Genomic DNA, 12346 nt, shown 5'->3' on the forward strand with positions numbered 1-12346 from the left:
TTGGACAAAAACTTTACAATAGGTACATTTTACAAAGTGAAATTTAGATGTTTACTTCGTTTCAATTCGTTTCCAGAAGTGCTCGTCTCTTAGCAACAGCATAAAAGGAAACATTGTCGCTATTGTTTTAAAAAACACAGGATTTCTTCAACTCTTTTCAATGTCTCATATCTAATCGATCATAAAACATAAGAGCTATTGAAATACTATCTAGCTCCTTAGACAAAAAACCCCTTGCAGTTTGTAAATTTTAGAAAAGTAAAATTTAGACGTTTCTTCGTTTCAATTTGTTACCAGAAAGCACGCTCGTCTCTTAGCAACAGCTTAACAAATGCTTTTGTTTTAAATCACATATGTCATTTTGCAACAAATGTATGGAACATTTCATTCTCACAAGAACAGAAAACACAGTCAATATACATTGAAAGATTTCAAGCCAGATGTAGTTAGAAATGCTAATGTTTCCAAACAGAATTTTGAGGACGCATGTAGTCAAGATGACTCTCCTGTTGAAGCTGACAGTGCGTGCCCTACCACCGATTTAACCGCTAAGTTGCCTAAAGTAATTGAGAACTTTGCAGCAGCATTGCTGAAGTTGGAACATTGTGCACATGTGGCAGGCAAACATATTGACGAGCTTTTACAGGAACTGCACTACTTGAGTTCAGTAACATTACCCCTATCAATAGACATTCTTGAAGGGGTATTTAAGAAACATGGACTAACATCTGATAGGTCTGTGGTAACAGAAGTAGCCACTGCTCTCTGTACTTCTAACACATTGTTCAAAGCCATAGAGAAGGTGGGTCCCCTAAGCTCAACTTATCTCCACAACAAGTATTATAAGGAAAACTTAAACGTTGTAGAACCCATTGAATATGTTCTTGATGCCAATGAAAATAAAAGTTTTCAGTATGTACCTATACTGAAGTCTTTGCAGCAGATATTTAAAAAAGATGTTGTGGACAAGGCAAATGAAAATCATAGCGTCCAGCAGAGTAAAAGGCTGAGTGGTGAACATCAGACCTACAGTTCTCCTCAGGATGGTTCACACTTCCAGCAAAACAGTTTTCTGTCAGGTGATGAGATGAGGATTTTGTTACGTTTATACATAGATGATTTTGAGGTTTGCAATCCTCTGGGTACTTCTCGCAGGAAACATAAACTTTGTGGAATCTACTGAACTCTAGGTAATTTACCTCCAGGCTCATACTCAACACTATCGTCCATTTACTTGGCAGTGTTGTGTAAAACCAATGATCTAAATAAGTATGGTTATGACAGTGTTTTACGTCCTCTGCTTCATGACATAAAAACTCTGGAGCAAGATGGAGTTTTCATTCCATTACTTGGTAAATATCTTAAAGGTACAATCCAGTTTGTGGTGGCAGATAACTTGGGGGCTCACAGCATTGCAGGTTACAACGAAAGCTTTTCTAGTGGGTATATTTGCCGATTTTGCACAGGAACTTGTTCAGACATCCAAACAAAAGAGGTAAGATCAGGTGCTTTCACCCTCAGGACTAAAGAACTCAATGACTCTTTTGTAACCTCAGCTCAGAAAAATGGGACTGGATGTTTTGGGGTGAAAAGAAGTTGTCCAATCACTGATGCTCTTGCCCACTTCAGTTTTGAGACAGATTATCCTCCAGATATTATGCACGATCTATTTGAAGGCATAGTACCAGTGGAGTTTGCATGATGATTGACAGTACTTATATCTAAGAAGTATTTCAGTCTTGACATCCTTAACAAATCCATCCTGCAGTTCCCTTACAAATGGACCGATAAGAAAAACAAGCCAAATGTCATCCCTAATGGATTTTCAGGTCGTGCAATAATAGGTGGAAATGCCCATTAAAATTGGACTTTGTTAAGACTACTTCCATTCATAATTGGACACCTGGTGCCTGATGGTGAAATGGCATGGCAAATACTGTTGGACTTGAAAGATATTGTTGAGCTTGTAGTTGCTCCAACACAGACAGATGAGACCATTGGCTATCTTGAGGGGAAAATTTCAGAGCACAGACAAAAGTACCAAGAGGTCTTCCCTGATGTGCAACTACTCCCAAAGCATCATTATTTAGAGCACTACCCTCAACTGATCAGGATGTTTGGACCTCTTGTTGAACTCTGGAGTATGCGCTTTGAGGCCAAGCACAGTTTCTTTAAGCAAGTTGTACGACACATCAATTGCTTTAAAAATGTGCCCCTCTCACTAGCTGCTAAGCATCAGCTCATGATTTCATATCACTTAACATCATCCAGCTTTGATAAAACAAACCTAGAAGTTACCAATGTCTCAATAGTACCTCTGGATATTTTGAAACAAGAAATAGCTCAGACCATTGAGAAGAAATTCCCTGGTACAACTGCAGTTCATCTTTCCAAGTGTGTGTCAAACAAAGGTATTAATTTCAGAATTGGAATGATAGTTACTCATGGGAATACAAGTGGTCTTCCTGACTTTGGACAGATTCTTCAAATTTGTATTGTTCAGGGGAGACTGTGTTTCATAGAAACAAGCTATGGGTGGTACAGAGAGCATTTCAGAGCCTTTGAGCTGAGTTTAGGGAAAACCACAGACACCGTTCTGTTAGAACTTTGTGAACTGGCCGATGACTACCCTTTGGCAGACTACTTTGTGGGTCCTCTGAGACTGGTAACATTAAAAAGATACATAAATATCAGGTATGCTTCCTTTTAACATTGATGGTGTTCTCAATGTACTTATTTCTGGGCATGGAGACTTCATAATGCAGCATTTCTGTCCAAGCTGTTGTTTCATATACAACAAGAAAAAGTTAAATTATTTCAGCTTCAGAACAAAGCAACATCAGAGAGATAGGATCAAGTTAAATACACCAGTGATTTTCTTCAAGTCATTCTCCTCTTGTTGTTTTCTTCTGTTTTCTGTTGAATTACCTATTGCTTTACCAGCTGGGTAGTAGTAATTGTAGTGCTGTTCTGTTGGTGTTGCTTTGATCCAGTTCGGATGATCATGGCCCATTCATTTGATAGTAAATGCTTATGTGGCATTATCAGGTAATCACAATTCTCACATTTATATTAGCCTTATTTAAATAGCATGGCAATCCTCATGTTTGTACTATAAAATATCAATGACAATTAGTCTTTCTTTTGAATTGAATAATCTTTTCTCTTTCAGGGAGATATAACATGGCTCTTCCAGTGAAACTAAGAATCATTCTTGGAGAAAACAACTCACAGAGATTGATCCTTCCAGATGGGATGCCTGAAACTATCATGGGACTCATACAGGAAATTAAGACACAGTGCAAAGTGGATGGGGACTTCAGACTTCAATTCATGGATGATGAGTTTGGAAATGAATTCACCAACTTGGACTCAATGTCAGACATCCAGGACAAAAGCTCCATCAAGGTCATCTTTAACTCTGCACTGGCCCAGCCTGATGAAAACCCTGCCATTTTCTACTCTGCTGATGCAACCTCCCACCTGCTGGTCGACTCCTCATCTGTTCCAGATGAGGACTCAGAATCAAATGCTGAATCAAATGTATCAAATGTTTCTAGCTCATTTGATACAGACACAATTTGTACTCATCACTCCACCTCCTGGAGATCCACTGCATGGCCCAATGTCTTCCCCATGCCACGGTTTGCTTATGATTCTCAGCTGCAGCTGGACAGGGCTAATGCTGCTTTCCAAAGCACTGGAGTGTTGTTGAATCCTGATACTAAACTGAAATCTGCGATTCTTGATGGTTTAGCTGAAACAATAGTTCAGTACAAAGTGTATCTCTCTGACAGGCAGTTTGATGAGGTGGCAGAAGCTCTGGTAACTAGTCATCCGTGTTTGAAGGAGCCAGGTTCAGTGACTGGTTATGGTGGATGGAAGAGAAGCCTGAAGTATAAACTGGCCAACTACCGTACAAAACTCATTCAGCTTGGATGTGCTGAAGTTGCTGTGAATGTGTTGAAACACAAACCGTAGTCCAATTGCAGTCCTGCATATTGTGTGAAGAAGCCAAGAAAAGCCGAAGTAAATTACTGCCCAAACTATCCAGCTGGTGAAACAGCAGAGACACTGGAAGAGATAAGAGTGATGATTCTCTAAGAAATAAAAAAGAAAAAGAATCAGCAGAAGTTGGCAGAAATGATGGATAAGAGCTTTGCACTCAGAAGACAAGAGGTAGTTTGCGAGGCCCCGATGATAGCTGATTTCAAAATGAGGTGGCCAGCTCTCTTCCATCCGCATGAGGTAAGTGGACGAATGTGTATTAGGAAATGCATTCAGTGTGTCACAATATTTATTGATCAGCTTCTGACAAGTTCCTCAAACATGTCAATTTAATGAAGGCCAACAAAGATGATGCTACCATGCCAAACTGAGTTTTGTCTGTTTTTGTAGGTGAGTGCAGAGTTTAAGAGGATCACAACGATCCATTTGGAGTCCACATTCTTCTCTGTGCTTGATGGTCTTTCTGAAAAGCTAATGAGGAAATATGCAAAGAAAGGTGGCGTTCAGGGAAATAAAATCAAGACCATCATGGCACCCATAACCCACACTGTAAAAAAGGAACCTCAGGGGTTATCACATTAACAAAAGAATATCATGTACTGTTAACTAAATAATTCCATGTTTGAGCCAAAAACATGATACAATCATGTTGCATAAACAAGATATTCCACAACTTCAACGTTTATAAAATTGAATCATGTTGAGAGAACATGATTCATTATAGTCAGACAGATCCTATGCTGAAGACCACGAGTGAGATCACGGGATATCACGCAAGTTCACGCAAGATTACGGGAAATCACGGGATATCACGCGAGAATACGCGAGACAATCGGTTTTCTCTCGCAAATGGAATAAAATGTATTCAAGGTGAGATAACGTGATTCAATTACGTCAGCTAGATCTTCCGCCAAAAAAAAAGAACGTCGGGGGCGTATTACATTAACAAAAGAATATCATGTATCTTTCACACAATAATGTTGGGTTTAAAGCGAAAACGTGATAAAATCATGTTGGATAAACAAGATATTCCACGACTTCACATTTATAAAATTGAATCATGTTGAGCTAACATGATTCATTATAGTTAGACTGATATTGTGCTGACGACAACGAGTGAGATCACGGGATATCACGCGAGAGAACACGCGAGACAATCGGTTTTTTTCTCTCAACTGGACTAACGTGATTGAATGACGTTATCTGAACTTGAATACATCTAATTAACATATATATACCCACCGCAGGTGGTTCTTATCCTCTGAGCTCGGGTCCTCTACCGGAGGACCTGAGCTCTTGGCTGTGCCAAAATATATATATATATATATATATATATATTTTTATTATTTAATATCAATATTTGTCCAAGTTAATCTAATAAAAAAAAAATACAGTGACGTCAGTTCCAAAGCGCTATTGTGTCAGACTCATCTCTCGCTGAAGAGGATCCAGCGACATCAAGAGATTACGGAAAATCACGCGAGATAACTGGCTTGCACCTTGTTGGGTTTTTTCAAGGGCAGAGGGGAGATTCCTGGCGTGCATCTACTTAATTTGAAGAAGGTAAGAGTCAAACTATTTTCATCTAAATCCATATAAAAATATGTAACTTAAAATTTCTCTGCCATTTGCACCATTTTCTACTTGTTCCATACTTGTGTCACATTATTTCATGTTCTGTAGATTAAGTCGGTTAGGTTAAGGCAGATAGCTATATGTGATATCATTGGTAAGTTTACATTTATCGCCGCACCATGTTAGGTACATTCTGTGCGAAAAAACTCTGCAGAGCCATATGTAGTGTACAAAGCTGCTGCCAGAGACACAAATGGACCCCAGAAATGTCACAGTTTTGCTCCTCCTGAGCTCCCTGGAGGTTTAGTGGATTTTTAACACACTGATCTAACATCAGTCTATTTCTAACTATTTTAATTCTATTTCATTAATGTTACTATGGAGGTAAATGTAGATACACACACTTTGGTACCTTTCTATCATCATCGAGATTCTTAATTAATTATGGTAATAAAAAGTCCTACATTTCAGTCGGTGAAACCTGCAGAAAGCATTGCTTTCTGAGCTTTGTTAAATGTTCCTAAAATACCTGTTAGTTATGGATTTCTAGTATATTTTGTCAGGCTAAAACTCTCAATGGATTATCCATTATTACAGACTTGAGCTTTCTATTTTTTTTCTTTAAAATACATATTCCTCTGCTGTAAAGATGTTGGGTTTTTTTGGACTCTTCTTTGTTGTCCCCAAATAATTGTAGCTCAGAAACAATATTGAAGTTCATTGGTTTAATTTTGAAATGTTGACATTTTTTGTGTTGATTGTATGTGCTCATTTTGACCTATGTTACTATTGCTTTCTACCATGTTCAATTCACCACTGTTCTGCACATATGTGCTTGCATGTGTCCTGTGGTTATATTCATGAGGCATTCAAGGGACTTGTACTAAAAGATACAACTCAGTTCAGTATGAATTGCATATTTTAATGGCTGAAAATATATCTGATCTCGTTCAGAACATCACCTGTCTGTAATCCACCTGCGTAAGTACTAGTCAAGGGGCTCATCGGCTATCAAGTTATAGATTTCAGTGGCTAATAGTAAGTTTTGCCAGATCTAAAGTGACTGAATGTAGTGTTAGAGAGCTTATAAAGCTAGGGTTCAGCTAAACATTTATTTGGCCAGTCTGTTTTATTTGTCTTTATTTGCGTGGGGATGTGGAAATGTAAGGAGTGTAGTCTCTCTCTGTCTCGTAGATATGACCTGTTAAAACATTTTACACTTAAACACCGGCATATGCGACATTACCCATGCCCACACATAGACTGTCCATGTACTTGTAAGACATGGAATGCTTTGCATATCCATTTAAGTAGAAGGATATAGACTGTGTTGACCATTCTGTACTTTTCACATATTTCTTTGGTGATATATTCATGTCTTTATTTAAACCTCTAACAGCTTCAGTTAGATGTTTAAATAAGATGTTAAACTCCATTTTAGTCATGGCATAATGAAGGGATACTAACAATTTTAAATATCTTTCAAATAGACTGCAAGTCACTGATCACTTTTGTTGTGACTTCCTTTGAATGCAGCTATGTTTTCAAGTGTGTGAACCTATACTGCTGGAGTTTTGAGATTGTTCTCATTGTTTTTTGATCTGCATATTTAGGATGACACTGCTGAGGTCAGACGAGAGTACATCCTCAAAGGTCTGTGTGTACCTAAATGAAGATCCAGAGAAGCTGGTGAGGGAGTACATGGTATGTTAAATTCTCTTTGTGTTTACAATAGAGGTCCTAAGAGTTGTTAAAATACTTTCACCAACTAAGGTCCATGAGTGACTCAATCAATGTCAGTCTAATTTATTTATTTAATTACATGTGAATTGTCTCCCCCCCAATACCCTTCCCTAACTCCCTTAGGACGTTGATGAATGAAATGGCCAAAGCCGAGACTGTCCTCGGAATCGTCATTTGAGCAGAGGGTGCAGAGGCTGCCGATGTGCATCTGGATGTTGGGATTGTCCTGGAGGGGGTGGAAGTTATGAACAGCTTGGACAGTGTATCTTCTGCAATAGTGATGCTGCTGGGACTAATCTACGCACTAAACTTGAGGTACCCTCAAGTTTAGTGCGTTCAGCACTCAACTTGCTCAGTAACTCGAGCATACCTTTGAAGTAATACAGAAAATAATAATGAAATTGGATGGAAAGAACTTATCAAAGAAAGCACAAGTTCTCAATATGAAACTCGCCGCTAAGTTGAGTAAAGTTTCATATGGAAAAAGAGTGTTTAAAGTCTGCAGTAGAAAAGATTTATATTGTTACAGTTCTCTAAATTGAGCAACTATACTGACATGTTTTATGTTGTAAAGAATTGGCTGGGAAATGAAACTGTAACCTTTTTGTAGTTGTTTTTTTATTTCAATGTCCAACTCAGCTGTGTTTTGTGCTGTGTAAAAAAAACTATGTATAACAATTCTGAAAATACAATTGTGTTGTACCTTTTCTAATTGTTGAGTGTTCTTCCTACACTTTCACCTAGTGCTATCTTAAAATGCTTGATTAACACTTGAAAATATGTCTTTGAATTAACGTCATGAAATAATGGAAAGGATTTCCACATGATTAACTAGCTGTCTTTTAGCATGAAGCATATTTGTTGAGCTAACTTACTTTTAGTGAGTTGTACCTACTGAATCAAGTAGTGTGAAGGTACCACTGTAAAATAAGTGGTACTAGGTTTCAACTAGATTTACATTCATCTTAATGAAGTTACATCAATGATTTGGTCCTAAACATTGCAGATTAGTTGGGCTGGCTGTATTGCATTACACTGGGTCACACTATAGTAACTGAGTTAAAGGAACCTTTAAAACATACGTTGAGCCAACACATTTCATTTGAATAACCTTAATGAATGGAGTTGAGCCAACTCATTTGATTTACAATCATCCATTGCATTACCATAATTCTGGTTAAGCCAACATATTTGGTTTAAATTAGAACAACCTTAATGAATTATGTTTTGCCAACTCATTTTATTTATATAAGAATAACCACAATATATTACGTTGAGCCAACATGTTTGATTTAGAATCACCCATTGAATCACCATTGTAACAAGTTGAGCCAACACATTTGCTTTACATTGGAATAATCTTAATAAATTAGGTTGACCTAACACATTTGCTTTAAATAGGAGCAACACAAGTACATGGTGCTGAAATAAAGCAAAGTAATCAGGTGGAAATCCTTTCCATAATTTTTTTATGTTCATCCAATGACTTATTTTTTTCAGTGCAGGTGTGATGTCAACATAAAAGTATCACTGAGAAATACTTTATTATAAAAATGACTTTGAGAATCACATACTTCATTTAAGTAGAAGGATGTAGACTGTTGAAAATTCTCTACTTTTCACAGATTTCTTTGTTGATATATTCATGTCTTTATTTAAACATCTAACAGCTTCAGTTAGATGTTTAAATAAAATGTTAAACTCCATTTTAGTCATGGCATAATGAAGGGATACTAACAATTTTAAATATCTTTCGAATAGACTGCAAGCCACTGATCACTTTTGTTGTGACTTCCTTTGAATGTAGCTGTATTTTCAAGTGTGTGAACCTATACTGCTGGAGTTTTGAGATTGTTCTCATTGTTTTTTGATCTGCATATTTGGGAAGACACTGCTGAGGTCAGACGAGAGTACATCCTCAAAGGTCTGTGTGTACCTAAATGAAGATCCAGAGAAGCTGGTGAGGGAGTACATGGAATGTTAAATTCTCTTTGTGTTTACAATAGAAGTCCTAAGAGTTGTTAAAATACTTTCAGCAACTAAGGTCCATGAGTGACTCAATCAATGTCAGTCTAATTTATTTATTTAATTACATGTGAATTCTCCCCCCCCCCCAATACTCTTCCCTAACTCTCTTAGGACGTTGATGAATGTGCAGAAATGGCCATAGCCGAGACTGTCCTCGGAATCGTTATCATTCCAGCAGAGGGTGCAGAGGCTGCCGATCCTCATCTGGATGTTGGGATTGTCCTGGAGGGTGTGGAGGTTATGAATAGCTTGGGCAGTGTATCGTCCGCAATAGTGATGCTGCTGGGACTAATCTACGCACTGAACTTGAGCTACCCTCAGGAGCTCAAGCATACTTTTGAAGTGCTACAGAAAATTATTATGAAATTGGACGGAAAGAACTTATCAAAGAAAGCACAAGCTCTCAATATCAAACTTTCCCGCTAATTTACCTTTTTAGTTTCATTTGGAAAATCAGTGTTTAAGTAGAAAAGATTGAAATTGTTACAGTTCTCTAGGTTGAGCACATATACTGGCATGTTTTATGTTATGACGAATTGGCTGGAAAATCAAAACTGTAACCTTTTTGTAGTTGTTTTTTATTTCACTCTGCTGTGTTTTGTGCAAAACGATGATGTATAACAATTCCGAAAATACAATTGTGTTGTACCTTTTCTGATTGAGTGTTCTTCCTACACTTTCACCTAGTGCTATCTTAAAATGCTTGATTGAGTAACACTTAAAAAAATTTCTTTGAATTAACGTCATTAAATAATGGAAAGGATTTCCACACGATTAACTAGCTGTCTTTTAGCATGAAGCATGTTTGTTGAGCTAACTTACTTTCAGTGAGTTGGACCTACTGAATCAAGTAGTGTGAAGGTACCACTGTAAAATAAGGTGGTTTCAACTACATTTACATTCATCTTAATGAAGTTACATCAATGATTTAGTCCTAAACATTGCAGATTAGTTGGGCTGGTTGTATTGCATTACACTGGGTCACTCTATGGTAACTGAGTTAAAGGAACCTTTAAAACATGTGTTGAGCCAACACATTTCATTTGAATTTGAATAACCATAATGACTGAAGTAGAGCCAACTCATTTGATTTAACTTATAATAACCATCATATATTGAGTTGCGGCAACACATTTGATTTACAATCATCCATACGATAACCACAATTCAAGGTGAGCCAAGACATTTGGTTTAAATTAGAACAACCATAATAAATTATGTTGTGCCAACTCATTTTATTTACATAAGAATAAACACAATATATTACGTTGAGCCAACACGTTTAATTTACAATCACCCATTGAATAACCATAGTAAAAAGTTGAGCCAACACAATTGCTTTACATTGGAATTATCTCAATAAATTAGGTTGACCTAACACATTTGCTTTAAACAGGAGTAACACAATTACATGGTGCTGAAATAAAGCAAAGTAATCAAGTGGAAATCCTTTCCATAATTTTTTTATGTTCATCCAATGACTTATTTTTTTCAGTGTATGTTTTAAAAGACATAGGATTTATTACACTCTTTTGAAATGTCTGAAATCCAATTGTTCATCAAACATAAGAGCTATTGAAAAACTATCAGCTTACACGCAAAAAACTTAACAATAGGTACATTTTACAAAGAAAAATCAGACGTTTACTTGGTTTCAATTCATTACCAGAAGTGCTCGTCTCTTAGCAACAGCATAAATGTTATTGTTTTAAAAAACATAGAATTTCTTCCTCTCCTTTGAAATGTCTAAAATCTAATTATTCATAAAACATAAGAGCTATTAAAAAACTATTTATCTCCTTAAACACAAAAACTTTACATTAAGTAAATTTTACGAAAGTGAAAATTAGACGTTTACTTCGTTACAATTCGTTTCCAGAAATGCTCGTCTCTTGGCAACAGCATAAAAGGAAACATTGTCGCTATTATTTTAAAAAATATAGAATTCTTTCCACTCTTTTAACATGTCTGAACACTAATTGATCATAAACATAGGAGCTATTGAAAAACTATTTATCTCCTTAAAAACAAAAAAACTTTACATTAAATAAATTTTACGAAAGTGAAAATTAGACGTTTACTTCGTTTCAATTCGTTAACAGAAACTTTGCCTGTCTCTTAGCAACAGCAAGTAAACATTGTGACTGTTCTAAAAAATATAGAATTCCTTCCACTCTTTTGAAATATCTCAACACTAATTGATCATAAAACATGAAAGCCATTGAAAGACTATTTATCTGCTTTGGACAAAAACTTTACAATACGTACATTTTACAAAGTAAAATTTAGACGTTTACTTCATTACAATTCGTTACCAGAAGTGCTCGTCTCTTAGTAACAGCATAAATGTCATTGTTTTAAAAAACAGAGAATTTCTTCCTCTTTTTTGAAATGTCTAAAATTTAATTGTTCATAAAACATTAAAGCCATTGAAAGACTATTTATCTGCTTAGGCACAAAAACTTTACAATAGGTACATTTTACAAAGTAAAAATTAGACGTTTACTTCGTTTCAATTCGTTTCCAGAAGTGCTCGTCTCTTAGCAACAGCATAAAAGGAAACATCGTCGCTATCGTTTTAAATAATATAGAATTCCTTCCACTCTTTTAACATGTCTGAACACTAATTGATCATAAAACATAAGAGCTATTGAAATCCTATTTAACTAATTTGGACAAAAACTTTACAATAGGTACATTATACAAAAGTAAAATTTAAACGTTTACTTCGTTACAATTCGTTACCAGAAGTGCTCGTCTTAGTAACAGCATAAATGTAATTGTTTTAAAAAACAGAGAATTTCTTCCTCTCTTTTGAAATGTCTAAAATTTAATTGTTCATAAAACATTAAAGCCATTGAAAGACTATTTATCTGCTTAGGCACAAAAACTTTACAATAGGTACATTTTACAAAGGAAAAATTAGACGTTTACTTCGTTTCAATTCGTTTCCAGAAGTGCTCGTCTCTTAGCAACAGCATAAAAGGAAACA

The 12346-nt window shown here is 36.2% G+C and overlaps 2 long non-coding RNA genes across 2 annotated transcripts; both read left to right on the forward strand.

Annotated features, from left to right (window-relative positions):
- Positions 1-5416: 5416 nt before the first annotated feature.
- LOC129357984 (uncharacterized) lies at positions 5417-8166 on the forward strand. Its single transcript, XR_008605704.1, has 3 exons — positions 5417-5571; positions 7197-7287; positions 7450-8166. It is a non-coding gene; the product is annotated as an uncharacterized LOC129357984 (long non-coding RNA).
- Positions 8167-9212: 1046 nt separating this feature from the next.
- On the forward strand, positions 9213-10007 carry LOC129357985 (uncharacterized). Its single transcript, XR_008605705.1, has 2 exons — positions 9213-9286; positions 9466-10007. It is a non-coding gene; the product is annotated as an uncharacterized LOC129357985 (long non-coding RNA).
- The last annotated feature ends 2339 nt before the right edge of the window (positions 10008-12346 follow it).

The sequence above is a fragment of the Poeciliopsis prolifica genome, unplaced genomic scaffold (genome assembly GCF_027474105.1).
Source record: "Poeciliopsis prolifica strain line A6 unplaced genomic scaffold, Auburn_PproV2 SCAFFOLD358, whole genome shotgun sequence".
Classification (NCBI taxonomy): Eukaryota; Metazoa; Chordata; class Actinopteri; order Cyprinodontiformes; family Poeciliidae; genus Poeciliopsis; species Poeciliopsis prolifica.